At 44.5% G+C, this 16,720-nt stretch overlaps 1 protein-coding gene across 1 annotated transcript in view; it reads left to right on the top strand.

The window, feature by feature from the left end:
* Nucleotides 1-11,493: 11,493 nt before the first annotated feature.
* CASZ1 (castor zinc finger 1) overlaps nucleotides 11,494-16,720 on the top strand; it is a 280,280-nt gene continuing 275,053 nt past the window's right edge. The window contains exon 1 of the mRNA XM_061347954.1: nucleotides 11,494-11,784. The gene's annotated coding sequence lies outside the window, so the exon portion shown is untranslated. The remainder of the gene's footprint in view (nucleotides 11,785-16,720) is intronic.

Below are 16,720 nucleotides of genomic sequence, written 5' to 3'. Positions count from 1 at the left end.
GTTGTTTTACTAGTAAGGGAAGGCAGCCCTAGTGCTGGGAAAGGCTAATCCAGCCCCTTGCAGTACTGTCTTCTGCTGAGTACTTAAGACTCCCACTTCAGGTTTCTTCAGTTGCAAGAACTGGCTGCCAGCCCCACTGAAACCAAGCCCATCTGTGCCCATGTAGCTTTAGACTCAGCCTTATCGTTTAATTACCATTCTTCAGCAGAGTTCTGAGAAGACCTGACTAGACACAGGCTCTCGAGATAAGCTAATGCTCCACGTAGGCGGCCTCCTGAAATTCCTTCATTTTCTAGCCATCCACGAGCCACATCCCAAATCCAGTTCTGAGGTTGCCAAGTCAGCACTGAGGTAGGCAGCGTTGTTTGAACACGCTGGGAGGACTGAGCAGTAATTGCAGCGTGTCAACATTACCTCCTGCACCGTTCCGAGTCTAAGCTATACTTTGGCAATCACGCTATTTGAAGAGGTTGTGGTGGCATTCAGCCAGAGTGACCTCTATCTAACAAAGCATCTGCTGGTAATTTCACTAATGAGCAGAGTAAGCAGCAACCCTGAGCTAGATTTCATGCAGGGAAAAGCTTGGAGAGAGAGCAGTGAGCTTGATGCAGCTTGCTGCCTGTAAAACAGACAGGGAGAGAAGGGTAATTATTCACAACAGAGATTTCTGCCCCAAAATCTTGGTCCTCAGTTTTGGCTTGGAACTAAACAAATGTTCCTGTTTTCTGTAAGAACCTGGATTCTTGCAGCACTTTCCTTCTGTTATTTACCATTATGATTAGGTTTAAGTTAAGCAATTAACAGTGGCATTGCTCTTGAAGTAACTACACCAGTGTGCATACGGCTAGTTAATTCACCAGTTCCCTCACACTGGCAATTCAGGGTGCCCATGGGTGTAGACAGATGCAGTACCCTGGTACTAGCCATCACATATATTGACTTAAGTGTGCCCACAGGCACAAAACAAAACGCAGTACAATAACTATTTGCTGCTCTAGGTTAAGTGTGCTCATGGGTACAAGCAAACTCAGTGTAATGATCAGCTGTTCACTCTCCCAACAGCACTCGGGATGAAAAACAACATCAATGGGGCTCTAAATATAACCTCATGATAACAAAACTACCACACAAGTGTGGGTCCTGGAAAACATGGAGTGCTTGGGCCTGTATCTAATCACAGAGTAGTGAAAAGCAGGATTTAATGAGTGATGGCATGTCAGTGTATGAGAATCCCCAGAAATTGGCCTGATTTGGCAGTCAGTTAATAAATACCTCTCACCCTTACTAAAGGGAAGTCTTTTTGTTTCTAACATCAAGCTGCTTCTGCTTCATTCTGCGTGTTAAGGAGGATGAGCACAGTTTCCCCTCTCTGGACATGAAACAAGTGTTCTCTGCAGAAGTCTGAGCAAATAGAAACATCAGATTCCTGTGTTGGTTCTCATTCTAAGTACATTTAGCAGGGGCAGAGAAGCAGCACATTATCACTGTATCCCTAGGACTATACCCTTGAGTAGCCTGCATCCTCTCCATCAGCATTACCTTACTCTTTCATACCCAAGCACAATCTTCTTTATCACATAGACCAAATAAAGCCCCCCTTGAACACAGTTGCCTGAAGGAGCAGGGCACCTTTCAGTGCATTTGTTTCTCTTTGTAATTCAAAGCCATGTGAGTCTGTAATTAAACAGATACCGTATCATAGGGAAGGAGGCAGCGTTCCCTTGAAGGAGCAAGATCAGTGGGGCTTCTTCTTCCTAGCTCCAATTGAAAAGCCATTCTCACACAGTAAAAGTAGTGTTTCACAATACTCCCATTTCCCCCATTCTTTGAAGGAGCTTTCACCACAACCACAAGGGCATTTGCAATAGACACTTCTTCCCTCCCCTAGAACACCTACTACAGGTAGAGCTTTCCATACACAAGTGAGTTATCAACATAAACATTTACTACTGCCCAGCAGCCTAGAAACAACAGCTAGAGAAAAGCTTTCCTTAAAGCAAAGAAGCAGCATCCACCCATGTAAAGTACCTGGAGAGATCACTTAGTCCATGGTTCTCACAGTGACACTCCTGCTAATCCCCTTAACTGAAACAGCATCTAAGACTTCATTATAGTGCCTGAAACATTGCAGGCAATTTTCCCATGATCCTATAAAGTCATGATTTCAATTACCTCATTTTTAATCCACCTTAGATAGTTTAGTCCTGTTTCTTAAAGGGGCAGAGTTTCCACCTTCCTTTTGGTTCATGTCCTTAATAACTTCCAAACCTGATCAGGAAGGGGGATGTGTTCTTTAATCTCAGCACACACAGAGTCAGAGTTTTTACGTGCTTGGCTCTTGCAAGAGCCCAGAAGGACTCAATGCCCATCAGTGTGGGGCCTTTCAGCCCTAGTAGCAGTTTAGAACAGAACCCTTGGCCATGTTTCCTTAACTGACACACTGCAAAGAGTCGCTGGTGCTACTTGTTTTACCACTGGAGACGTATTGAGTGTAATTGAAACCCCCACACTGGTGATAAAGGGCCCCTCTGAGCTCTGTAGCTGCTGCTGGCAATTGGGGCTTTGGCTTCTGAGCTGTGAACCAGGGTTCAAAGCACAACAGTGGGTCCTATCTGACATCTCCACGCTCTTGTTTGATTGGTACCTGTGGGAACTGTCAGATGTTTGCATCTCGTACACAGAGAATGCAAAATTCACTTTATTCTGTTTTGTTTGGCAGAGTCACATCAAACCATCTGCAAGTCGCCTCCCTTGCCTTTCTGGACCATCCACAGCAGAGCCTGGGAAGAGTTGGTGCCTGGGATTCTCAGAGGTATCTAGTCAGTTCCCAGCGCTGAGTTCCTGGTGAAGATGTGCCAGGCATCTTCCAAAGGAATCTGTTGCCTCTTACAGCGTATTGGAGCTGTGGTTCAGAGGCTTTTCTCCCTAGATCATGTAGTAACTCCCAGCACAGAAGAGCAAGAACTTCCATCAGCACAGATGGTCATAAACCAAAGGACAAAATCCCCACACTGGGAACTGTGCTAGAGAGCTAGCTTTGAGTCTGTACAGTTGCAGGTGTGGTGTGTGACAGATCCCAACTGTTGAACACAAACCCCACTATTTACACAGGAGGCTGGAAATAGGCTCCTTCAAAGGCAAAGCCACAGGTAGCTTGGGTAAGATGCAGCAGCTGTAAGACCTGGAATAGAGTGAAGGACAAGGTTGGCAGGATCTGTTCAAAGCTGCTTTGTCCCATTTTCCATCTTTGTTTTGTCCTTTTCTTTCAAGGAATGGGCAGTGTGGGGTAGTTCTTGCTGGTTTTAAACTGTGCACCCTGAAGCAGGAGCTCAAGTATAAGACAAAGGCTGGTTTTAAAGTGGTTTAGGTTTTACTGCCTGGTGATATTTTTTCGAAGTACATTTACTGAAGATTTATGTAAAATCTATCTTTTGTCTACTTAAAATATGTCAAATGGATGTACAGGGCAAAATTTAATGCATATGGGTTTTCATTATTTTAAATCATTTGCAATAGAAATGATTTACTCTGACATCAGACCTTTGTTCTTTGCCTGTCCACCATAAATCCAGGCCCACCCAAATTTCCAGCCTTAGCTATATTTCAGCATTCCCTCCCCCAGTATCTATAACCTCAGTTCTGTGATTCTTCATGTAAATGACTTTCAACAAGGAAAGGGAGAGAACACATAATTTGCCTTAATACAGGTAATTTTGAAAGGAGAGCAAGACCTTTACATGAGGAATAGTTGACGGCGGAGGAAAGGGGAGAACTAATGCTCGTAGAACTGCAAGTGGCTCTTGATGAGAGTGGTGAGAGCTACCGATCAACCAGATGTGACCAAATGGACTTTTTGTGCAGTTGAAACTGCCAGAGGTGATAGAAGTCTATCTTTCTCTTTCTGAATTCTTCCATGTCTTTTTAGTGCCCTTCCATTTATAATGCAATGAATCCAACTGTGGCCAGTTAATGTTGTAGGCAACCGTTTGGAGAACTGAGGTACTGGGGTAAGACAGGTTCCCCAAGGTCGTTCTGAAAGTCCATAGTGCAAAACTGGTGAACCCTGACACCCAGAACTGGGCTTGTATGACAGACTCTCTCATACCAGCTATTAAAATCCTGAAGCACTCAAACTTTTTGAAAGCCCTTGTGGAAAACTGCATCCATTATCATGTTTGCTGCTTGTCTTGTGACAATTAATGGCATATAGATCTTCTGAGCCACCCATAGCCTGTATTTGAAGCCTTCCCAGCTCAGTAGTTACTGAAAGTTGTTGCTGCCCAATAGCTCTTTGGTGGCCTACAGGACAAGAATGAAACACCTGAACTCAGCCCAGTTTTGTCATCTCCAAACAGGCTGTGAGACTGATTCCTACTCATGACATTGAGACAGTTAAGTCTGAAGCAAACAGTGCATTCTTGCAGACTTCTCCATCCACATCACACAACTCAAGCAATATATCAAACTATATCTCAAACCTATCTCTTTAGTCTTGACAAAGCTCCCTTCCTGTTGTCAAAGCATTTCACTGGTTTCATGATTTCACACATCATTGCATTTAGCTTTGACCTGCCTAAAGATCTGTAGCAATTCTGGATAATATCCTAAACTATAGCAGCATCCTAAGGGGAATTCGGCTTCTGACATCCAGGCTATCTGTCCTGTCCCATAGCTACGGGTGTGCCTGACAATGCCCACTGCTGTTTGTTGTCTTTCCCGTAGCAGTGCCAATAATCTTGAGCCTGCAATCAGAGCAGGGTCAGATGATGTGCCGGACCTGCATGTACTTGCCTTTATTCTGGCTTCCAGTGTGGCTGTACCATGAGAAGACCCAAGTGAGAAAAAATCTCCATGTAATTCTGATTTATGTGCACCAGTGCAGAGGGGAGCAGAAGCTTTTAGTATCTTGGGAAGCAGTTAGGAATTAAGGCCAAGGAAAGGACAGTCACGTCAATTACATCCTAAAAAAGGAAAACTTAAGTGAGAGTCCTGGCTCCTGAACTGTTTCTGGGCTGGCAAGTGTTCACAGTTCTCTTGGCAGATGCTGTAGAAAGCCCATTTAGATCCCCTCCCTTACACAATGGCATCGGGTTTACAGTTTTGAGGGGGGTCTGGTGGTGCTGTGCTATTCCATAACGATACTGAAATGAAATTAGGGGATGCATTGGATATTTTAAGATCTCTGATGCTTTCTTGTCAGGATTCTCCACTGAACCCACAGCACTTCACTCCAGATGTGGCTGAGGGAAGGGAATCTCATGTGAAGTGCAAGGCTGACACCTGGAGGGGACTGCTGAGATGCAGCTGGACAGGGATTCTGCAGCACCCAGCTTGGGTTGGGAAAGCTCAGAGTGGGTGGCAACATCCCAGGTTTGGGAAGTGCTTTTTTCTAGTGCGGGGGTGCTTTAGATAGTCTTCCCTCTCCCCTTTTCCAGCAATAAATAAAAATACAGATTCATATTTCAGATTTTCCATGTCTGTTTTTAGGAGCGGAGAACGTAGAAGCAACCTCTGTGTCGGCTGGTTGTCCTCCTCTTCCATATTCAAGACTATTTGGATCAAAACTTGTCTTGCTCAATAGGCTGCTGCAAATAATGCAAGGTTGTTTTTTCAGCTGGTTAGGCTGATGTGTTTGAACTGCTGCATGAGAGACTTCCTGCTGCTTTGCCATTTGGGAAACTGTGCTGGGAGTTTCTGGAGCACAGACTTGCAGGGCAATTCCTGCTGTCAAAGCTGCAGCTGGAAGATTTGGCAGTGGGTAGAGCTTGTTCTTTTCATGTCTGGGTCTGCCGGCAGCCATGGTGAGGCTTTTCTTGAAGCTGATCCTAATCACGGAATGCAAGGCAGCTTCTGGGACAAAGTCTTCATGCTTTTGGGAGTTTGCTTTCCAGCCTGGCAATCACCCATTCACAGCACTTAGTCAAACCTTTTCAGTAATCTCTCTCCTCTGCCAGGAGTTGTCTCAGTATCTGTGAATGCTGTTTCTGCTCAATCTAATTTTAGAGTATGCTAATAACTAAGTTATTTACTGTGCTGGCATTACCGTACACTTTGTGTCTCATGAACCCAAAGATTATGTGTCCATTACATCTCCTTAATTCTCTTTGTCATTGCCAGTGTGCTTCCAATCATAAACTTCGCTTAGCAGTGAATGGTTGGTTGTGGAAAAATACCCCAAACAACAGAACAAAACCGACGAAGAACTCAACTGCCAACACTTACTTTCAGAACTCTTAAATGGAATTCTACCCATCGAGCTGCAGAACAGCTCCCTGAGTCTCCGCATGTCTTCACTGGTACCTCAATACTGCCTGTCTTTCCTTTCTAACCTTCATGCTCCTAAAATACCACATATTCAGTTCATCCTGATGAACATACAGAGCTACTCCATGCATTCACCACCCAGACCAGCTTAAAGGGTGAGCCATGAAAACACTTCTCCAGTCTGGGAGAGAAGAGAGGCATGTTGCCAGCTTCAGGAGCAGCACAAGACATTCTGTGTGCTGGAGACGCTGCTTTCCAGCCCAGAGACCTGGGGAACTTAATGCCACCTCTGTGGCCTCTGTTGCTTCAGCACTTCTCATTAACTGTGGCATGACTAAAGAGGCAGCAACATCTTTTCCCTTCCTCCACCTCAATAATATTGCTGACGCTGGACTGTCAGTTATGCTAAATTATACTGGATCACTTGTGGTTATTCAGTGATGTAGACAAATACCAATTCAAGATCAAGGGTGAACCCTGGTCACTAAACTTGTTTCACTTTGTGACTCATTCCAGACTTAAAGCCTGGCTCTTGCTGACATTTTGTAAACCCCATTTGTCATCCTCCTAACCCCCATCATCCTAGCCAGGCAGATTATTTACTTTGAAAAAATGTGTGGATAGCTTCCATGCGAATCCTAAATAGGTCCAGGTGCCATAGCTAGATTCCAGAGGGAGCTACAGTCATGAGATGCATGTGCTGGTAAAATAACTTCTATCCTAGATGCTTCAAAACTCAGTGACATTCTCCCTGTTTAGATAGTGTCTGGACTCTCATTCCTGCAGAGCAGCCTGGCACCAGTATGCTAAAGTGCCCAACTACATACCTTAAGGCCTGTGCGTGGTCCCAAAGAGATCAGCAAATGTAAACTAAGCACATACTTAAATACATGCTAAAATAGCTTTGGAATCAGAATCAGTGACTACCCTCTCTTAAGCAACTCCCTTTGAATCATTGCATTTATCCCCAAATAAAGCATTCAAGTCAAGAATTAGCTTGCTGCCTTCCAGAGAATTCATCATTTCCAGTTTGCGAGCTTGAGGGGAGAAATCCAGGAAGCATCAATAAATCCACTTTGACAGCAGAGTAAAGAGCTGCAAAAGGAGTAACCTGTCAGGGAAATGTGACTTAATTTCTCAGGGAAAGATCCGTTTTATAAATGAAATAAAAATGCCAGGAAATCAAACAGCAGGAAGTGTCACACTTGGTTGTCTCAGCAGGACAAACAATAAATGAAAAGGCAGCAAGGTAAATGCCATGGTTCTACATTTAGCAAGGGAAGTCATAACAGAAACTGAGAATAATAACGTACACTGAGAATCTATGCTCAGCAGCATGAGTATGACAAAGGTACCTGTTCCCATATAAACACTCCTTTAATCCACACGTTCTCACTTGGACAAAACGAAGGTTATGTGCTGGAGTTTAAGGACTTGCTGAGATTCCCAGATCGGACATGAGGGGGCAGCCTTACCTGCAGTTTATTGATGGCAGAACGGCTCTGTCCTATCGAGGCAGGGTCATTACAGGCCTCCCAAGTTGCAATGTCAAGATCTGGAGCTTAGCCCCTTTCGAGGACCCATCCACGCTTTTCAGATATCTTGATTCAAGGGCTCAGCACTGTCCCTTTAAATAAGCACAGAGCTCTCAGGCCAAATGGGGAATGAAGCCCAGGCTACCAACAGTTATGAAACCTTCCTTTCCGAGCTTGCAGGCTTAGGGGCCGCTGCTACACTCCGAGGTTAATAATCAGTTTTAATCTTCACTTAGGGGGCTGTAAAAAGGGAATGAAAATTTCCTCATTTGAAGCTGGGCTTGACTGACAGCTTTATTATCTGGGTAAGGTGCGTGGCATTCCACACAATCAACTTGTTTTTTTAAGTAATCTCACTGCTTAAGTCGTATGCGCCGCTAATTGCATTTTAATAAGTCTCTTTAAAATCTTTCCATATTTTTTAATATCCTAATATTAGATAAGTGATTGCTGGGGACACTGGAGGGCACTGAAGTTTATGGAAAGAGGAACGCCATAATGAAGCTTTATTGGGATGGCATCACCAAACAATTGCTGTGATAGCAACACTCCCAAGCTTGGAGAAGTGCCAGACGTTTCCCCCCTGGAACTGACTCAGACACTACCCTCTCTGGCTCAGGACTGACGCAGAAAATGGATGCTTTCTGGCTCATAAAATGGCCTCTTTCCGGCTTGGAAATCACTGAGGAACTGTCCACTTTGGATTTGGGAAGAACTTGGGAATGGGTCTTTCTCCATTGAACAATGACTTTGAAATGCACCTTTCTGTTGCTTGATTCTGGCTTGAAACTATAAAAGTGTTTGTTTAAATTTGACCAGCAGAAGGTGTTTTATTTTACCAGCTTTATGCAATAGCAGAGGTTATGAAAGGCTTCAATAGGAATTAGACAACCCAGGCTGCAAGCAGAAGAGATGAACTTCCCATCTCAAAGATGAAACCCAGTTAAGATGAGAGGATATTTGGAAAGAGATGTGCTATGGTGTGGGATTATTGGGTTTCTGCATCTCACACAGGGGACAGGGAGCATTAGCCAAGAATACCAATTGCAATCGAGACGTAACAACCAACCAAACCACCAAAACACTCAAACAATAGTGGGACTGAGCAAACTCCTGATCCACCCCAAGCTACAGGGAATGTCAAACTCAGATTCAAGCTGCATCCTGCATGTGACCACAGGGTCAGCTACTGCAGCAGTTACAAGCCAGTGGTGCAAGAAGGTGCCCCACAACATCGCAGGTGTGGAGTTCCAGTGTTTGCTGTTGGAAGTGTGTCTGTGCTCCCTATGTATTTCAGTTGTGTTTCTCCAAATTATGACTGTTGGGCAACTAAAGCCACTATCAGTGTAATTTCACAGCATGGGGGGGCAAAGGGAAGATGAAATGCTAAATTAGTAACTGGCTTCTAAAGAACTTGACTGGGAAAAAGGTTTTTTTTTCCCCAACACAGAATGGCAATGCCAGATTTTACATTATATTGCATTTTATCCTCTGCAGTTCATATATTGGCACCTTAGATCACAAAGCTATTTTGAGAACACTTGTGACTTTAATCTATTGCCTGCTCTTCTATGTTGGGTTTTTTTTCCCCTAAGTCTGATCTTCTGAAATCATACTATAATAAATCACAACGTCAGCTTCGGTTAAAAAAGATCAAGCTTCCAGCAGTTCACTATTTGTAAAGAAAACCAGAAGAGATGCTCCATCTTCTTAAAGATGCAACATTCAGGAAGCAAATACAGAGAATCTGTAACCTTTTTCATTCAAGTCTCATAATATTTAAGTAAACTTGGTTTTTTTTGGAACCCAGCTTTAATAGTTGAAATGGGCAATAGTGATATAAACATCTTGCATCAGTTTGTTTGAAAGTGAGCCATTTTCTGACTAACTGAAGATCTGTTTATCTATCCATGTGTTTCTTCTGCACATCATCAGAGAATCCTTGGACTCGGTCCATCATATCTTTAGGTCTGATCTTATTCCCACTGAAATCCAAAGGAGTTCTGCCACTGACTCCCAGTTAAAGATGGATCAAGCCCAATTTTACACCATGCAGTATGATTAAGAAGAGCTTACCTATGAATGCTAGACTTCTTATTACTAGTTGTATATCTTTCTGGTCAGATACTGGTTAAGTTTCTTAACCAGAAAGCATCTGGTTAAGATGCTTTATGTATCTTAAAGTGCTCGAGATGCCCCTGTAAAGAAACCAATGCCTCTGCCATGAGCCATGGGATAGAAAAGAGTTGTCAGTTGACAAAATTTCCTGTCTTCCTCTTTTCTTCTCCTTTCTTTTCCTCCCCTTCTGCAGATTCGAGCAGAAGGTCTTGTTTTGCACTGACAGGCTGGGAGGCACATGTTGAGCGAACTTCTGCACAGGAAGTAAATGTCCAGGTCATATTTATCCCTTTTCATGTGGTTCTTTTAATCCCCCAGATTGGGTTTCAGAAGAGTTTTACAGTTTCAGTTTTACAAAGCAAACCTTCCTTTAATGTTGGCATTTTAAAGAAAAAGCTTCAGTCAAAACATGTGTGTTTTACATCAGCCAGATGGGGCGTTCGGGGGAGCGGGCCACAATGTGGCAGCCAGCTCTGCTGAAAGAGCTGCACACGTTGGGGTTGGACATTGACTGGGAGCTACTGGTCCTGGGCTGGGGGAGCAGCCTCCTGGCTCTCCCAGGGCAAAAATAAAGTGATGAAAATCAGAATAATAATGAAAAAGAAAAGTCTCATAGCAAATGAAAGCTCTGAGCATGGCCGTGCTGCTGTCACTTGCACCTCAGTGGGCCTGCATGGCTGTGTTAGAGAGCACAGCCCTGGTGTGCCAGCCCTGTCTAGCCGAAAATAAGGTCTAGGCTAAAGCTGGTTGTATTAACATGAACCCCCATGGCAGGAGGGTTGGAACTAGATGATCTTAAGGTCCTTTCCAACCCTAACTATTCTATGATTCTAAGTGAGAGGTGTTAATGGCAGCAGAGGCACCCTACCATGTCCAGCACTGCACAGCAGCCAGTGGCTGCTCCAAACCTAAAACCTGTCTCTAACATCCACTGAACATCACCCTGCCTGGAACTGTTCTTTCCAGGACTTTATGTTTGTCTTTTTTAATTGAAGAATAAACAGCAAAATACATGAATAAACGTGTTCCTTTTCTCCAGGGCTTACCTCACAGCCATCCCAGGTGAGGCAAATCCCATTTCAGATGATGTCTCTAAACCAGCACCAGCTGGGGCAGGGTGGGGGCTTTTCTTCCCCCTTTAAAATCCCTTCCTGGGAGTTTTACCTCAGCATGGCTGGGGTTTACACCATGGAGGGGTTTATTCAGCAGCCAGTGTTGTGTCTGGTGGGTCGGTGTCTCCTCAGGGTCTGTGTGAGGCTGAGGTGCCTGTTGGTGGGCTGCAGCAGTCACCGTTCCTCCCCAATTTTTGCCGGAGCAGCAGGAGCTGGTGGCACAACACGAGGGTTGGTGTTCTGTTATGGAAGCCTTGCCTCGTTGTCCGTGCAGCAGGCGCTGGCCTTGTTACCTCCACAGTGAAGTGCTGGTACCTCAGTAAGGCGGGGAGGGGGCAGCCTCTCCCCCACCAGCAGCCATTTTGTGGCTGTCAGAGGCCTGCGTGGGTCCTCAGGGGTTGTTGCTGCCTTGGGCTGCTGTAGCTGAGGAGGAGCTGAGGCAGAACTGAGAAACCCTCGGCCTGAAGATTCCTTGGACAAGTGTCCTGCCTTCCCCTCGTGCTGTCTTCACCTTTCCTTGGGCAGAAAGCCCCTGAGCGAGGATCTTGTGGAGACAGCCCATGGAAGACTGGCCACAGCCTCATTTCAGGACATCCTGAGGAGAAACTTCTTCCAGAAGCCCCACTGCTTGTGTCCTCCATCATCTGGTGGCGTCTGGCACGGACCTGGGGAGGTTCAGCTGCTGCCAAGGACCTGCTGTGTGCTGCTGGCAACCATCGGGGTGTCTGGGGAAGCAGCTCCTGCACCAGCAATGGGTGAGTATTTGCTCTGTGTCCTAAAAATGGATCCCTCCTTAAGCACCTTTCTGTGATCAGCGAGCCGCAGGGCTGGCTGCAGAATCCTCTGAAATAAGAGCTGTGGTCTCTTGAGTTGACACCATTAATTTTTCCCTTTAAGTTTTGTGTCAATCCAAGGTCAGTGGCCTCCAGGCCTGGGCTCTCCATTGATCCTCTTGAGTGATATAAATAGGTTTTCAACAGAGTTGCCTGCTTTCCTGACTGTAGCTACATATAGATTTTGTCTTTACTGTGGCTAAATGGTATGGTCAGATGGCTTGCAGTAAATTTGGCAGGGAGTTAATTTAATGTCCTGGAGTCTGTGTGACTGGATGGAGTTGGGCTGGAGTATGTTGTTTCTCTGAGTGAATCTGAAGTAAATGTATGTTATAAGCTATCCTGTACAGTATATCTCTTTATAATATGCTTGAGAAGAGCCTATAGGACTGGCTTAAGCCTTCCTGAGGAGCTGGGTTGAGCAGGATGGTGCTTGGGCATTGGGATTAGCTGGATGGTGCCCTGGGCTGGAACAAGTGACCGACTCTTCCTGGGAGCAGGTGAAATGCCATAAAGACAAAGAGATCTGGGTAAATTCCATGCTTTGACTAGATTAGTATAAGCTCTTTGGACTGGCCCTGCCAAGTGCCTCAAGTGTTTGTTAGAGGGTTTAGCAGGTACTTTGGTGGAGACAGGTTTTGCTCTCAGAGTTGGTTGGATTTCTGTACACATGCTGCATTTTGTTTTCTTAACCCAGGCCATGTGCCTCCATTTCTCTTTAGCTGGTAAATATCTTGGTAGATAACAAATAAACATGTAGTTGTCTCTTTTGAAGTGTGTGAGTATCAGGAACCTGACTGCTATTTATCTGTGGCTGTTACTCTTATCCCCACTCCAACTTTTTCCATTTTGTTAGTTGGCATTGCAGCTATCGTGTTCTGCCTTAGTGTTTCCTAATGCCCTCTGACCAAAGTTAAACCTGAGCTGGTGTCACTTGTATCTGTAGGTCTTCTACCACCTTTGTCCTGAAAAGAAGGAGCAGGCTAAACTTTTTCTGGACATCATCCTGCTAAAGCTAGAACATTCACTGTGGAGAACTGGATTAACATCTCACCAAATGCCTGGCTGAAAGTGACTCTTGGCAGGTGAAAGAAACACAAATGTTATGATAGTAAATAGCCTATTGCATAATAAGCATTGACTCCCTTTTCAGACCATTTGCTCCTTATGCAGCAGGAAGACAGCCAGAGTGTGACTGACCAGTGTAGGAAGAAGGGAAGGTAGCTTTCCCTCATGCTTTCAGATCACAAAATCCACAGGGCTAAGAGCAAAGTCTAATGGATGTGGCAGAAATTTAGGCAATAAAGGATTAATCCTGACTTTACTACATATTCTCTATGTAACTGGGTCCATTTCATTCAGTTTGCCATTTGCCTTGCTTTCCTGTGCAACATGCCTATGATGCAGAGAGGTAATAGGAAAAAAATATCCATCAGTAGCTGTGAGGCACTTGGCTGCTGTGGTCAGATAAGTACCACAGTGAAGGAAACTCCTCTAAGTATCTATTAAGGACAGCACTTCACAGGGCTATTGCCCCTTCTATCCAAGGTGCACGGAGCATTCCATCAATGCTACTCATACTCCTTCAGTCCCCCTGAGAAGCAACGCATTATAAATCCCATTTTACAGATGGGCGAACTGACTTCTCCCCAAGTCCCAGAGTGGTTCAGTGACAGAGCTGGGAATTGAACCATTAGACATTTTCCTCTTCATGACAGCTCTGTACAATCCCAGGACTCATTTATTTTCCCTATTAAAAAAGAAGTAAACAAGTATTTTCTTTCGGAGACCCACTGAGGATGGGGGATTGGGGAAAAAAATGGAAGTAAAATTAAAAATAAAATGACATAATTCCCCACTGGCCCCGAGTTGTCCAGTCTCCTTTACGTTCACACTTCTCTTTGTTATGTTTCCTTGAAGTTGAACCTCCCTAGAGAAGGGAACCTCAGTTTCTGGTGCTGGCGAAGAAATGCTTCAAGAAAAAGAAAAATAATCGCAGCTGCAATGTTAAAAATAAGAAGCTAATCAAAGGCAGCCCATGTGGGCGCCACTTTCATCTCTCATCTTCAAAGAGGTGCAAACAAACATTGTTGGCGTGCCAAGCAGCAGCCTCAGCGGCTGATGATCCCATTACTCCTCCAGCGTCCACACTCCCCTTCAATGCTGCTGAGCCTGTAGGCATGGGACTCCAGGATCACTGCCAAGGTGGGAACCTCTACTCACCAGAGGGGAAGCCACATATGGAATTCCTCTGTGGATCCAAATTATTTCATAACAAGCATACTTGCACCCTACAGATCATTCCTTGTGCTGTTGCCTTTAGAGCCTTTCTAGCAATGGTAATAGCATCTCTCACTCCCCAAGATGCTGAAAAGCCTTCTGGATTGGAGGTTTTGTTCTGGTAGGTTTGGGGGATCTTGTTTTCCAAAGATTTGGTTTTTGTTTTGTTTTTTTTTGGTTTTTTTTTGTTTAATAATACCCAGGCTCTGATGAAATCCAGGTGTATGAGATGCAGCAGAAGTGTGGATTAGTGGTGGCACTGGGAAATCTGCAGCAGTAGGTCTTCTCCAAATGCTCTTGAACTTGCCTTGATGTCAGTACAGCTAATCTATTTGTGCCTCAGTTTACCTGAGCTTACTTGCCTTGATGTAAGCTTGGCTCTTCCTGCATGCCCTGGTGCAGTCCATGCAATAAGAACCTAACTAGCTCCAAACAAGCCAGTTAAAGTGAGAACACAGAGTATGGTGCTCTGCCTGTGCTAACACAACTTAATTATGGCAAAATCATTTTAAGTGTGGTAATACTGCTGTGTTGCTCCTGCTTCCAGAATGTAAAACAAGTGGTAAATGCTCCATCCCTGGCAGTGTTCAAGGCCAGGTTGGACAGAGCCTTGGGTGACATGGTTTAGTATGAGGTGTCCCTGTCCATGACAAGGGGGTTGGAACTGAATGATCTTAGGGTCGCTTCCAACCCAAACCATTTTATGAGAGCGTTCATAGAAACCTTGGGTATTTGTATGTGTGCTGTGTGGTGCAACATAAGGTAATCCATCTTGGAATAAGAGGATAAATAAAGTAAGGGAACTGAACAATTTTCCCCAATACTCGGATGTTTGACTAGATGAGTGGAAAAAGATCATGTATTCTGTTTTATGCCTTGTTCAGTGCATGAGCAAAATATTGCCCACAGATACTGACCTCCTACTGAGGGCATTCTGTTGGATGAGAATGTAAAAGAGCCATTCAACTCTTGGGCTCTGTCACTGTTCTTGTGAAAACTTTTAGGCTACTTCACCAGCTGCAAACCCATGATGTTTTAGATAAATAGTTCTGAAAGCCCTAGATTAAAAGAACTAGGTATTATTTATTGGAGCTAACCTGAATCTTGATATTGCCAGAATCTTGGCAGAGTAGATGCCTTTACCACCTTGCACCTGTCTAGAGCTTTCCTGCTCTGTTAACCTCATGAGAACATTACAGTAGCAGTAAGAACAGTTCACTGGTGCGGTCATCCACCCACAGAAGCTCTGTTGGGGCTGCCCTGTGTTCGCAAGGAAAAGCTGGGAGACAGAGGGGAAGGAGAAGAATTGGATCCAGCTCGTTGTAATGAGGAAAGCCTGTTCCAGCCAGGGAAGGATTCAATTAGGAGGCCGGAGGAATATGGATGATACAAGGAGGGCACCAGGACATCTGGGGCTGCCACTGCTAGCAAGAATAAAGGTGCTTTGCATAAGAACAGGATGCAATCATACGGGAAGAGGGATCTGGTCCCAAGTAGCAGTGGTTCCCCCTCCCCTCTACAGTGCACAACAAGGTACAGATTAGACCATTACACCCAGGGGAAGCCACAGAGTCGCACTCTCTTTTTCATGGACAGTAGCAGGAAATCGGTGGATTGGAACCAAATGAGAAGCCTTACTCAAACCAGATGTGACCCCAGGGAGATCAGAAATGCAGAGATGTTTTTACTTTGACATATCCGCCAGTGTTGAGGGTGGGGGAAGGCAGAGGGTGGCAGCAGTCGATTAGATGCTGCTGGATTATATCATGCTGGTAACAGGCTGGCTGGGTTTCAGCATAAAAAAATATAGAAGGCCATTCTACTGTTACATAGTCAAAACCATTAACATATCCCAAATTTTAGGTGGCTCATCACCTGCTTCAACATCAGGACTTTGATCTGGGACCTTCATAGCCATACTGCTTGAGTAACCTATGTCCGTAGGTTACAGCCTGTCTTGTGATCAATCACAGCTGACCAAAGGTACCCTCTATTTCCATTCAGTCTACTTCATAAAATAATTTGAGTCTAGATAGTTAACAGGAGAAAATTAAACACAGAACTATGGTGACATGTGCTGTGAAGTCTATTTTGAGTACCAACACCAAAAACATCACTCTGTGTGGCTGGATTTTAGTTTAACTCTCCTGTGTCTAATTCTGACCCCCTGCTTAATGGGAACTCATTTTCAAACCTCATGAGACAATGATGAGAGTAGAATTGTACTGAGTAGACATTTTGTTTAAAGACCCAGCTGTGGAATCTTATGGTTAGGGGAGATTTTTTTTTCTTGCTTGCATGAGTCAAAGGCAAGTTCTGACATCAATAGTCTCCAAAAGAAGTCTGCAATTCTATCACCATAAAGGCTCTGAAGCCAGGTCAGTACAAAGTAATCCAATGTATTCATTCATTTTCAGACCTCATGATTATAAAAGCCTGATGCGTGAGTTTTTTGCTTATTTGATTCTGGTAATAATGAAATGAAATGACGGGAAATCAGTTTCTCCCCTGGCGCTCTCACTCTGTCTCTTCCTTCATCCTCTCTGTCTAAACAAGGAGTCCAGAATTAACTTCAGTT

Source organism: Neopsephotus bourkii, unplaced genomic scaffold (genome assembly GCF_033783945.1).
Source record: "Neopsephotus bourkii isolate Nb327-2 ecotype Australia unplaced genomic scaffold, CSIRO-AGI_Nbou_v1 NB_333, whole genome shotgun sequence".
Lineage (NCBI taxonomy): Eukaryota > Metazoa > Chordata > Aves > Psittaciformes > Psittacidae > Neopsephotus > Neopsephotus bourkii.
The sequence above is the reverse complement of the archived record's forward strand: the minus strand, read 5'-3'. Positions and strand labels throughout refer to the sequence as shown.